General features: G+C 44.1%; 1 long non-coding RNA gene across 1 annotated transcript; it reads left to right on the plus strand.

Annotated features, from left to right (window-relative positions):
• Positions 1-1,641: 1,641 nt before the first annotated feature.
• On the plus strand, positions 1,642-9,238 carry LOC107978466. The gene is made up of 3 exons (XR_003482372.2): positions 1,642-2,211; positions 3,552-3,780; positions 8,409-9,238. It is a non-coding gene; the product is annotated as an uncharacterized LOC107978466 (long non-coding RNA).
• The last annotated feature ends 3,340 nt before the right edge of the window (positions 9,239-12,578 follow it).

A 12,578-nucleotide genomic window follows, 5' to 3' on the forward strand; every position in this document is an offset into this window, starting at 1 on the left:
TGTGTGTGTGTGTGTGTGTGTGTGTGTTGTACATTCCTCTCAACCACTTGGAAAGCTGGTACAAGTGGATCATAAGTTCAAATCTAGCCTAAGTTACAAAATAAGATCCAGCTTCATGGATTTGTTTGTTTTCTTTTGAGGTGTGGATGTGTGTGGTGGAGTTAGCATAGCATCTGCCATAGATAATAAATGTTCTAATTGCTGTCACCATTGATCCCAGTAGTTTCTTTAATGTTAACTTATGAAAAGTTATAGTAGCTCAATTTCTCCCACTGGAGATTATATCTCTGAAAGTCTGGGGGTACCATGAGATTCTGATGGTTGGTTGGGATGAGGACCACTACTCTGTTTCTGTGTGGTTTGGCCTTTGGGTTCCTTAGAAGTCCAGTTTCAGAGTCTGGGGTGGCTTGTTAAGAGCAGGCAAATGCTGTGCTAACTTGTTCAAACATTTGCGGGCTTACCCTTCTTCTTTCCGGTCATATAATAGTGACCATCGCTGCTAGTGTACCAGGTGCTTCCTATATGCCCTCTTTATATCTTTGTGAATCTCTATTCAGAGGTGGTAGAACCTTTGAACTCTGAGGCCTACTGGTGTGCCCAATTAATCCAGCTTTGGCTAACCAAGAGGAACTGTGGGATCATAGCCCCACCTTCTCCCTGTCCTTGCTCCCTTCAAGACAGCATGCAGGTGAGTTCCAGAACAGCCTGGTCTACATAGCAAGTTGCAGGATAGTCAGGGCTATACAGAAAGAGCAGAAAAAGATATGAGTGTTTTTGTTGTGTTACCTGTTCTCATCATGAGGTGGATGAGAAAGGACCCTTGCCCACAGCTGTGTTTTTTGTTCACTTGCAAAATAAATGAACATAGGACATCCACCTTATCTGGGCCAACAAATCATGACTGGAGCCTCCAAAATTGAGCAAAAATAAACCCTTTCTCTTTATATGTTAATTACCTCAAGTACCACACTGGACATAGTGTTTCAAACGATCTGTTTCATTTAATCTTCTCTATAAACCCAGAAAGAATAACTCACTCAAGTGCACACAGCTGTTGAGGGGGCAGAGTCGGGTTTTCAAAGCAAGTTCTTACTGATGAACAGGTGCTCTTCACCTGAGCTTAATCCCTGGCCTTCTCTGGAAGGGCTTGGTGATCACAGACAGCTGGCACCATCCCAGAGCATCTGAGTTGGTTAAGACCTAACAACTTGCATGTCTATAAATGGAGAGCCCCATAGATCTGTCTCTCTGTCTGTCTCTCTGTCTCTCTGTCTCTGCTCTCTCTCTGCCTCTCTCTCCTCTCTCTCCTCTCTCTCTCTCTCTCTCTCTCTCTCTCTCTCTCTCTGTGTGTGTGTGTGTGTCCCACCAACACACAAACTAATTTCAAGGATTATATTACTGTTTACCATAAGGACTTGAAGGGGAGACTGTTGTGGAATACTTTAACTATGTAAAGGTGTGTTACATTTGTTTATGCTGCATTTGTTTAACAATGTAAAAAAGATGTGCTGCCTTGCCTGCCTAAGGCACCTGATTGGTCTAATAAAAAGCTTAATGGACAATAGCTAGGCAGAAGAGGGATAGGCAGGGCTGGTGGGCAGAGAGAATAAGTAGAGGGGGAATCTAGGATCCTGAGGGGAGAGAGGGGGAAAGGGTAGAGAGAACAAGGATAACAGAGAGGGAAATGCCTAGGGCTATCCAGCCAGGCAGCTGCTAGCTAGCCAGACAGAGAATAGGACATATAGAATGAAAGGTAAAAAGCCCCAAGGCAAAATGTAGATGAAGGAAAACAGATTAAATAAGTTATAAGAGTTTTAGGACAAGCATAAGATAAGGCTGAAATTAATTATTGATAATAAGTCTCAGTGTCTTGATTTGGGATCTGGTTGGCGGTCCAAGAGAGCCTGCTACAGGAGACCATGTTTAAATCTAGGGAACTTGCAGAGTCCTGTGCCCAAGAGCCTGCCTCATTGTGTGAGTGCCTTCAAACCCTGTGTGACCCCAGTCTGGTTTTATAATGGCGTTGGCACCGTGCCTGGCTCTATGACAGCTTTCTAGAGCCTCAGAAGCCCTTGAAGATCAAGGACAGGAATTCCTGGCTCTGTGATTGGGACCACATTCCAAGCATCCCAGTGAGAACACTGAAAAGAAACATTTCTTGAAGATAGTGTTGTCCAAGGTCTTCTGTGCACACTATCAGGAACTTCATGTGTAAGTCGATGGGCTGGCTTTAGGAATTTTTAAAATTTATTTTTGTTTTCATTTGATGTCTGTATCTATGTGAGTATATGGTGTGTGTGTGTGTGTGTGTGTGTGTGTGTGTGTGTGTGTGTGTGTGTGTGTGCCAGGAGGCTGGAAAAAGGTGTAGGATCTCTTGGAGCTAGAGTCACAGGTGGTTGTGTGCACCTTGCATGGGTGCTAAGACCAAACAGGTTCTTTGAAAAGTGGCAAGTGCCCTTAACCCCTGAACCACTCCAGCCCCCACCCCCTTTAAGCAACATCCCGTTTGGATTTGTTTCTGTGGGAAAACAAGAGACAAGCTCCATATAGGTGATTTGCAAGCCTCCAGAGCAGTCTCTTGTCAGACAGGAAGCTTTCTCTCTACATAGCAAGACAGCACGTCTTCAAGGGGGATGCAGAGGTGAGGCAGAGCCTTCTTTGTTTTTTTTTTAATAGCTTTTTAAAAAGAGACTTATTTATTGTATATATAGTCTTCTGCCTGCATATATGCAGGGCACCAGCTCTCACTATAGATTGTTGTGAGCCACCATGTGGTTGCTGGGAATTGAACTCACAACCTCTGGAAGAACAGCCAGTGCCCTTGACCTCTGAGCCATCTCTCCAGCTGCAGGATGTAGAGGTGAGTCAAAGGGCTTTGTTGTGCCCTGAAATGTCATCACAACTGTCAACCTCAATGGATGCCCAGTTCCCTTTTAGACACATGCAATGAGATGTCCTGCGGGAGGAGGGTGCTGGGAAAGCGAGTTTATCCAACAGAGACATTCTTGTCGTTCTGGTGTCTGACTGAGTCAGCTAAAAGTCCACACCAGCAGCGAATCTGACCACATTCTTATTTCACACTCCGATTGGCTTCTGCTCTTTCTCTCATCAATTTGGAGTTTCAGTCATTCTGTGTCTAAAGTCTGAGGCAGGATTATTTTAAAATCCAGTAAGGGTCATGTATTGGCCATGTCAGTTTCAATGCTGCTTGGTGTGAAATAGTTGCCGCAACTCTAGGGCAGAGGTCTCTAAACGTTGTTGCCTAATTAAGGGCACACATAGAGAAAGGCCTGCTAAATTTGAGTCACAGAGTTTCCTTTGAGAAAAAGAGGAAGTGAGCTTTCTATGTGTAATACTCAGCTTTCTACCACTTTCTACCATAAATAAGTAAAACACTGACCAAAGCAACATGTTCATACATTTGTATAATGTTGGGAATTATTATATCAAGGGGTGCGCATTGACCTAGAGAGTGGAAAAAATAAAGAAGATGTGTAGTTTTTAAAATGTACTACCTTGTATAAAAGACAAATTTTCTGATTTAAATACAGGTTTCCAGGATAGCTCATCAAACTGGATCCTGGTGACAACATTCTTGGAAAGCAAGGAGCTGGAAGCATTATGTCATGAGGAGAAAGCCCGGGCCACCTGGTGAGCCTGTATGGTACTCGCCTCCCTCCATTCAGGGTTCTTGGATTCTTTCCAGTAGCTGCACCAGCTCCCCAGGGCTGTATCTACCTTGAAGTGCACTACCACAATCAATACAGTGCAATATCAAGAGTAAGTACAGCTATAATTTCCCTGGAATGAGCTGAAGCCAGGGGATGGGGCGGGGGAGGAACTCATTATTCTTTCCCGGTATCTCCTTACTTATCTTTCCGAATCCCATTCTGTAACTCTCCCAGGTTGACTAATATGTCTGTCTTCATCACAGTAAATGAAAGTTGCCATTGCAGAGTTTTCCTTTCCATTTTTCTTTCCTGGCTCTTTCTATGAGATCAGCTGAATTGTGACTCTTAATGGTCATCTAAGAATCCTCTTCACAACTATTATATTTTGCAATTTATCAGATACATACCATTTCCTTCGACTGTGTTCCTTTCTCTCGTGAGGATCTGTTCTTTAGGACTACTTTCCAAGTCAGCTGCCACCATCAACAGGAGTTCTACTCGAGCCCATCGGGCCTGTAGACTGTTTTCATCCCCTTATAGAAGGAGGGAGGAAGGGGAGGCCATAGAACCCTCATCTGAGTATCCAGGTTCCCCTCTCAACCAGCTGTGTGTAAGTTTGCCCTAGCTACATGTGGTCTTGGGGGAGGAGATAGAGGATGAAGATTGGGAAGGATGAGGGGAGGGGGTTCCATCACTCAGCCCTGGGAAAGCCATCAACCTTGCTGGATGTAGACCATCCAGTGTGGCTATTTTAAGGTAACTGATTACCCATCTCTTTGTAATAAACTACCAGTAAACTCATTGGTCTCTAGGGTGAACTCTGGTGCAGTCAGACATATTTGCTGTTAAAATCTGTGATATCGACCACCTGTGTTCACTAAGTGGTTATTGGGAATATTTTATTTATATTAATGTTTATGTCCTAACATGATATATTAGAGATTATTAACTGCATAAGATACTTGGAATCCGCCCGGCGTTGATGGCACACGCCTTTAATCCCAGCACTCTGGAGGCAGAGGCAGGCGGATCTCTGTGAGTTCGAGGCCAGCCTGGTCTACAGAGCAAGTGCCAGGACAGGCTCCAAAGCTACACAGAGAAACCCTGTCTCAAAAACAAAACAAAACAAAACAAAACAAAAAGATACCTGGAATCCTAGCACTTAGGATGTAGAGGTAGGAAGATCAGGAATTCAGGGTCATCTTTGGCTACATAGTGAGTTCAAAGTCAGCTTGGACTGCATAAAACCTTGTGTCAAAACAAAACAAAGTAAGCTTCAGTCTCACCTGTGACAAATGACTACATTATTGACATTGAAGTTGCTTTTCCCACTCATGGCATGTGTTTTCCAAGCATCCTATATGGTCTTAGGTTCTGAGTTTACTCTGGTGAAGTGCAGAAGCAGGACTTTGCTTGTTGGATCTTACAGAGCCAGGCTTTAGCTTTCCAAGTAGTGGGACTTCCTTAGAAATGCCTTCGTCATTGATATTTGTTTCAACTGAAAGTCTTGTACTCTGTACCTCCATAAGTGGTCTGTTCCTGGTTTGCAAAATCTGCGGGATTTCACCTCTGACTATCAACTAGCACATGTGAGGCAATGGAAGTCCAGGAGATAGGTATGCATATGTACCAAACCTGGGCTGTGAGTGCTCAGCATGTAGAAGGCACAGCAAGAGGAGAGGCTGCTTTCTATAAGTAGGTGTGCCAACTGGGATCTGTGTCAAACACCCAGAATCAAGTAAGCTTCTCCTGGGGGATGAAGCTGCTAGAGGGTCAAGGCAATAGAGGCTGTCAATCAAAGTGCTCTCGTTGTGAGATGAAATGGGATTTCTAAATAGGTAATATGGTGGTTTGAAAGAGAACAGCCCCCAAATGGAGTGGCACTATTAACAGGTGTGACTTTGTTGGAGTAGGTGTGGTCTTGTAGGAGGAAGTGTGTCACCATGGAGGCAGGCTTTGAGGGTTCATAGATGCCCAAGCCACTCCCAGTGAGAACAGTGCACTTCCTGGTGCCTTTTGCTCAAGATGTCGCCAGCACCATGTATGCCTGCCTGCCGCTATACTCTCCTCCATGATAATAATGGACTGAACCTCCGAACTTACAGCCAACTCAATTAAATGTTTTCCTTTATAAGAGTTGCCATTGTCATGGTGTTGTGCTCAAATTCTGAACCCCAAAATCACCAAGAGTCCCATCTTGATGCAAAAGCAATGAGTCTTTTATTGCAGTTGTTTAAGGAGCTAACCCCATTAGCTTGGACCTTTCATCCATCGATCACAGCACATGGCTGGGGAAAGACCCCAAGAAACCACGGGACAGAGATCTTATAGGACAGCGTAAGAGGAGTATCTAGGGCTATGCACTGGCTCGGGATTGGTATGCCTGCAGGCCTGTAGGACTTGCCCTGTGTTGATTGGTCAACTGGTTGTTATGGTCTATAGGACCACCCAGGGTGGTTGCTATGCTCTGTATGTCACTGCTGTGCACTTGTCCATAAAGCACACTTAGAGTCATAAAGCATAGCCCCACTAGCTAACTTCTGATTGGTTCCTTGCCACAAGGTGGACATCTGACCTCCTAGTGACCAAGGAAAGGTCAGGCAAGCATGTGTTAGGCTGTTATGGCTGCCAAACGGGGAGCTGGTCCCTTCAGTGTCACACCTGTTCATGGGCAGCAGGTTCCAAGCCTAGGCAGAACTGATGACCCAGAGATGGTAACTCTAGGTATTTGTACAAGTTAAGGTAATTGCAAGACACAAATATAGTTAAACTAGCAAAGCAACCACAAAGAGCTTGGAGAGAATGGGGACAGAGTCAAACACACTGACACTGGGCCCAAGGCCCAAAGGGAAGCCAATGGGATGCACATGCTGAGGAAGGTCAGGATGAAGGCTGGATCCACCTGATAAGAGTGGAGGGTACAGGAGATAGAGAGGACCAACAGGGCCCTTACCTGCAGTTGGTCACTTGCTCATCTGCATGAGGGGGAATATGTGGGCTGGAATCCAGCTGGCATTCTGTTCACCAAGCCCTGTACAGGTTCTGGAGCTGGGCTGCATGTGGGGAAGGGACATGTTCCCCACGTTCATAAGACAGTTACTCTTGGGCCAGTATTGACTTTGGGCAAGTGCTAAATGTGTACTCTAGGGCTAGAAGCCAATTATAAAGTCAACTGTTGAAGTATATCATTGTGTCTTATCTCTCTCTCACTTTCTCTCTGAGTCTACAGTGTTCATGCTAGAGTCTTAGAAGCAAACATTGAGTTAAAGAACCTACTCATTAGGTCATAGTGGTTTGTACACAATGTCTCCTCTCAAACTATTTGAATTTTTGTTATTTGGGTGGGGGACATAATGTAGCCTTTGGACAGTTTTTTTTTTTTAAATAATTCTGGCTTACCCATAGTCCTCTCCACATCATGAGAGAGGTGTCTGCAGTTACTTCCCACTGGGGCTGCCTGCTCCCGGTCTGGCAATGTTTTGCTGCATTTGGGCTCCTTTGATTTATTCTTGCTCGTGGAGTGATACCCTGTGAGAATACGATGAGCCAGCCTCCAAGAATATTTCAGTCCACAGTAAATTACACGCCAGCTAGACACTGGTGTTTTATTTAGGTCAACTTGTGCAGGGCCCAATGCCCTTTTCAAAAACATTTGAAGCATTTGATGGATTCATTGCCGAGTGCACTATAAATAAATAAAATGTAACCTCAAATTCCAGACATGGAAAATGATGCGTGAGGGGCTACAACAGAGCCAGCTCTGTGAACAATGACCCTTTCAAGGTGACAAAAAAAAAACCACCAAAAACAAACATGGATTGGTTGTTGGAAATCCAAGGTCAAGTCCCCAGCTCTGCTGGTGACAGAGATTAGCCTGTCTCCATGTCTATCAGTATGTGCTCTATTTTCTTCCTCTGTAATTTGGGGGGAATCACATAGCTGACAACTCTCTCCAAGTATATGTTGGGGTCATGCCAGTTCCTGAAGCTGCCATGCATTACCTGGAAACACACATGCACACTCACCCACTTCCCTCTACGCCTCACAATATTTCATAATGAAATAAGTTTGACAAACAAAATCTAACAGATTTCTCACCCAGGGCTTCTCAGAACCTTCAGGAAGAGGATATAGGAAGCTACAATTCTCTCATTAGACCATAGAAACCTTTGTTCAGGGGCATCTCATGGGCTCATGTATCCTATGTGTAGTTCCAGAAATTAAAAACAAAACAAAAACTAGTTGGTGGCTAGGATTCTAAGAAGTCCCTAAGCTGCATGACAGCTTTTATCAGAGAGAGAGAGAGAAAGAGAGAGAGAGAGCCCACTCCCCTCCCTCTTGTAACTCCTGTCATATCTAATATTCAGAGATGTCACCATTCTGCAATTTTTTTTTTTGTGGGCCAGAACAGTAGCAGGAACAATAAAGGCCAGATCTCATGACAGGGATAGAAAATATCCTTCTAACTTAAAACAAAAACACTGTCTCTTTCCCATATCAAGTCAGTGAGTTTTTAGTTTAGAGTCATTCAGGTTCTAAGAGAAGATGAAGTTTTATAGGGGGATGGGCAGGCAAAAAATCTACTCCATTCCCATCAATTAGGAACAAAAATGCAGTCCCCAAAGTACATTCTAAATAGTGGCATGGAGAAGCCAAAATAGACTGACGCACAGTAGAATTAGACGCCCTATTTCAAGCCCTGCTGCATGTTTATCCTTGTTTGGCTGCCTCTTCCAGAGTTGCATGACTATGGTAATGAGAATGACCTTGGATCCTGCAGCTGATCATCTCAAATCCGGCAAAGATTGTTCTTCAGTTCCTTTCATCGCAAGTGTAGCCTCAGGCCCATGCTTTGGCGTACCTTCTACCTTGTACCTCTCCTGAATTCATCAGGTGTTCTGCTGTGATGGGAGCAATGCACCATGGGAAATGCAGTCACACCCTTAGCTTCAGAGGAAAAAAACGATCAGAGGCAGCCTGAGTTACAGAGGTCCTCAGGTCTCATTGGGACCCACTTGCCCTGGACAAACCAAACTGATCAGAGTCACCACCAGGCCCAGCGACTTCATTCCCATGGCAGCTATGTGCTTTGGGGATCCATGGCATCTATAATCTAGCATCTTGGCTGTGCCTTCTGTCCTGAAGGTCTATCTGCTCATCTGTCTCTGAGTGCTTCGGCAGTTGCTCCATGTGGGCTTCTGTTCAAATCTGCTTTCTCTGCAGGGGTGGTCTGAATAGGAATGGCCCCCATAGACTCACAATACTTGCCCTAGGGAGTGGCACTATGAGGAGGTGTGGCCTGGTTGGAGAAAGTGTGTCACTGCAGGGGCGGGCTTTGAGGTCTCATGTGCTCAAGCTATGCCCACTGTGGCTCACAGTCTCCTTTTGTCGCCTACCGATCAAGATGTAGAACTCGCAACTCTTTCTCCAGCACCATGTCTGCCTGCACGCTTCCCTCCATGGACTAAACCTCTGAAACTGTAAGCCAGCCCCAATCAAGTGTTCTCATTTTTAAGATTTGTCGTGGTCACAGTGTCTCTTCAACAGCAATAAAGCCATAACTAAGACATTTGGCTTCTAAACTTGCTATCTGTCTTTCCCAGGAATCTCACTGGCCCTCTTAGAATCTTTGCTAGAATGGGGGAGGCAAACCCTTCCTCATGTGAATCATTTCGTGTGATTGTATCCTTGCACACCCACACTCAGGGCAGAACCAGGGAAGTGAGCAGCTAATATGCCAGCCACTGCCACTTCTTCTCTCATCACACATCCTGTGGAAGCCAAGTTCCTCACAAGACCATTGAATGGTTGGCTCTCATTTTTCATATTTGTAGTTAGTTTGGATGCCTCTGCTTCACACTCTGTCCAGTCCTTTGGGAATTCCATTCCCAGAGTCAGATCTTCTAAGTCTTTATTTGGCCCTGTTCACCCTGCTCTACTCTAGGCATCGCATCCAGGATGGACCATGTGATAGACGGGTCTGGCAACACTAATGTGCATTGCAGTGCAGTGCAGCATGAGTCTGCTCTTCATGTAGTAGACATTCCTGGCCAACTTTCTTAGCATTATTAATAAGGCTGCCTTTGAAGCTAGAAAGCACCTAGATTCAAAGGATGAGCTACATGACATGGAAGGTGACACCTGAGGCCATACCACAGTCTCTCTCCCCAGTCATGGCCATTTCAACATGTTGACAGGCAACTGGCACCTGGATCAGAACAATAGGTAACTAAATGGATTCAAGTGTATGTGATAGCAAGGTACACAGTTAGGGTATTTCAAAGTAGTGGAGGAAATTTTAAAAGTGTATTGGTCAGTTGTCTAATATCTAGGGAAAAAATTTGATTTGTATCTTATGGGACAAGGAAACCATTTAATAAAGGAAAGAGTACACACACACACACACACACACACACACACACACACACACACACACACACACACACACACACACTGGAATACACCCTTTACTGGGGAACTTTCTAAGCATGAGCACAAATAAATAAATATAGATTAATTTGGCTATATACAAATCTGGAAAGATTTCTGTGGCAGAATTTGAGCCTTTAATTCCACTTCTTAGTTACTCCCCTTTGTGTTTGGAGTAGCAAGTTCTGGCCATGGGACATAGCAGGGATCACATGGTGTTGTCTCTCCTTCTGTCTTCCTGCGTCACAGACATGATGGCTAATGCTATAGCAGCCATGTGTTGCCTCTAAGCTGACAATCAGAAGATGCCAAGAGAGGGCAGGGCTGTGAGCATTCATGTTGTCAACTGTTGTGACTCAGTCTGGCAGCAGCCTCTGCATCGGCTATTCGTTATGTGAGATGATAAGTTCCTTATTTCAGACAGTAGAGTTGGACTTTCTGTTGCTTGGCATCAGATTCATTCCCCTCTGAGTCCAAATTTGAGGGAAAACACAAATGACAGAAAAATGCTTGCAATGTTCATCACAAAAATTAATTTCCTGTAAATATGAAAACTTCTATAAATAATAAGATAGAGTTGGTCTAACCCTGAAAGAGCAAAGAGTAGGAATAGGAACATAAAAAAATAAGTAACTCAAATAATAAGTTCAGTAAAACCCTCAGCTTTACTAGTAATTAGAAAAATACAAGTTAAAGCAACATTTTAATGGCTTTGCCACCAACAAACTCTGCAAACCCTGGGAGAAATGGACTATCTTCCAGAAAGCAATCTGGACAAATGTATTGAAAGGTCAGTAATGGCCATTCCCTTTTGTTGGAACATGGTCCAAGAATGGAGTTGTGTGAGGAGAATTCTGGGTACTTGTGAGAAAACTCCAAAGAAACAAGACAAGAGTCTTGTGACCTCAGTTTCTTCAGAAAAACATGTTTTGCCACGTGGGCTTGAACTCATGAGAACTTCACTCACGTGATCGTTCTTAACCCTCAGGGTATAAACTGTCTGATGCTCTGAATAAAGCTGGCTGTTGCACCAGGCTTTACTCTGTCTCATTTTTAGGCCTCACACCCTCAGGTTCCACCACCTTTAGAGAAGTGATCACCCTTTGGGAATCTGTGTGCAGTAATAGTTGATGAAGTGCAAGAATTTGCTATGAAGATATTCACAGAAGTACTGTGGATAACTACAAAATAGTGGGGGCTATCGGCAAAGAGAACTTTGCTTAAATGGATTATAGGACTTCCCCAGGTACCCCAAACATGCAGCTATTAGTCTGCAGCCAGGATACATTTGTTGACACCCAACTATGTTCATTATTCATTATTAAGTGAACAGCAGATTGACAGACATCAGTAAGAATGAAGTAATTTTGTTTTCATTATAAAATGAGTTTACATATTTACATGTGTCATAAATAGCATGGAAGAAAATACATTAATATCTTTCACATTATTCCTGGGCTTGATCCATATTTCCTGTTTCTTACCTGTATATAAACATATGTTGCTTATGGCTCATTGGGCAAAGGTACTACTCAGAGCTGAGCCTGTCAAATCTGATTCAACCCCACAGTTTGACATGGTGGAAGGAGAGAACTCCCGACTCCCACAGGTGGCACACCCACACACAATGAGTGTGATGACAGAAGCTTTAAAACATGTAAGTTTTTAAAGCGGGGAAGGTAGCACACCACTGTCCTAGCAGGACTTGGAAAGGCAAAGCAGGAGGAATATGATTTTGAGGCCAGTCTTGTCTACATAGCAAGATCCAGGCCAGTTCCACACACACAGCGAGACTCTCATTCACAACAACAAAACATGTGCAAGTTTTAAATTAGGAAAATCACTCCAAAAATAGTTCTTGGTGAACACAGGGAGTTATGGTTTCAATGGGTTTGGTTGAGATACAGTGAGATGTTTGGCCCACAATAAGGATACAAGAATATCCCAAGATGCTCCTGCAGGTCCCACCCAGGTATAATTAATACTTCATACACAGATAGAGTCTGCTTCCCTTTCAGCTTCTGCTTAGTATGTTCTATCCTGGATGGTGGACAGTGCTGCATGCTGTCTGCCTGAGGCCCAACCTTCTGTTCTAATGGTCCCTGCTTTCAAAGGACTCTGCATTTCTCTGTCATGATCTAGAGCAAGTAATTTAAAATTGAAGTCTCGAGGAATAACTTTATTTCTTTTACTTCCAAGATTGGGCTAGGGGCCATGAAACTATATACCTTCTTATTGGCAGAGGAGCAAGCATTCGGCTCTTCTAGACAGGTAATGAGTGCTTTGTCGTAAGAAAAGAAGAGGTAGATGGATGTTTCCCACAGCTGGCTCTGCCAACCACTGTGCTGACACACTGTTTTCAAACTTACCGATTTTCCTAATGCATGGAGCCGGGAACAGGGATTACATCTCAGTTACTGGATGCCTCTGTCTCGCTTCCACACAATACTGAAAACGACTGTTTCCCTTAAGGGCCAT

Source organism: Cricetulus griseus, chromosome 2 (genome assembly GCF_003668045.3).
Source record: "Cricetulus griseus strain 17A/GY chromosome 2, alternate assembly CriGri-PICRH-1.0, whole genome shotgun sequence".
In the NCBI taxonomy this organism is placed as follows: Eukaryota; Metazoa; Chordata; class Mammalia; order Rodentia; family Cricetidae; genus Cricetulus; species Cricetulus griseus.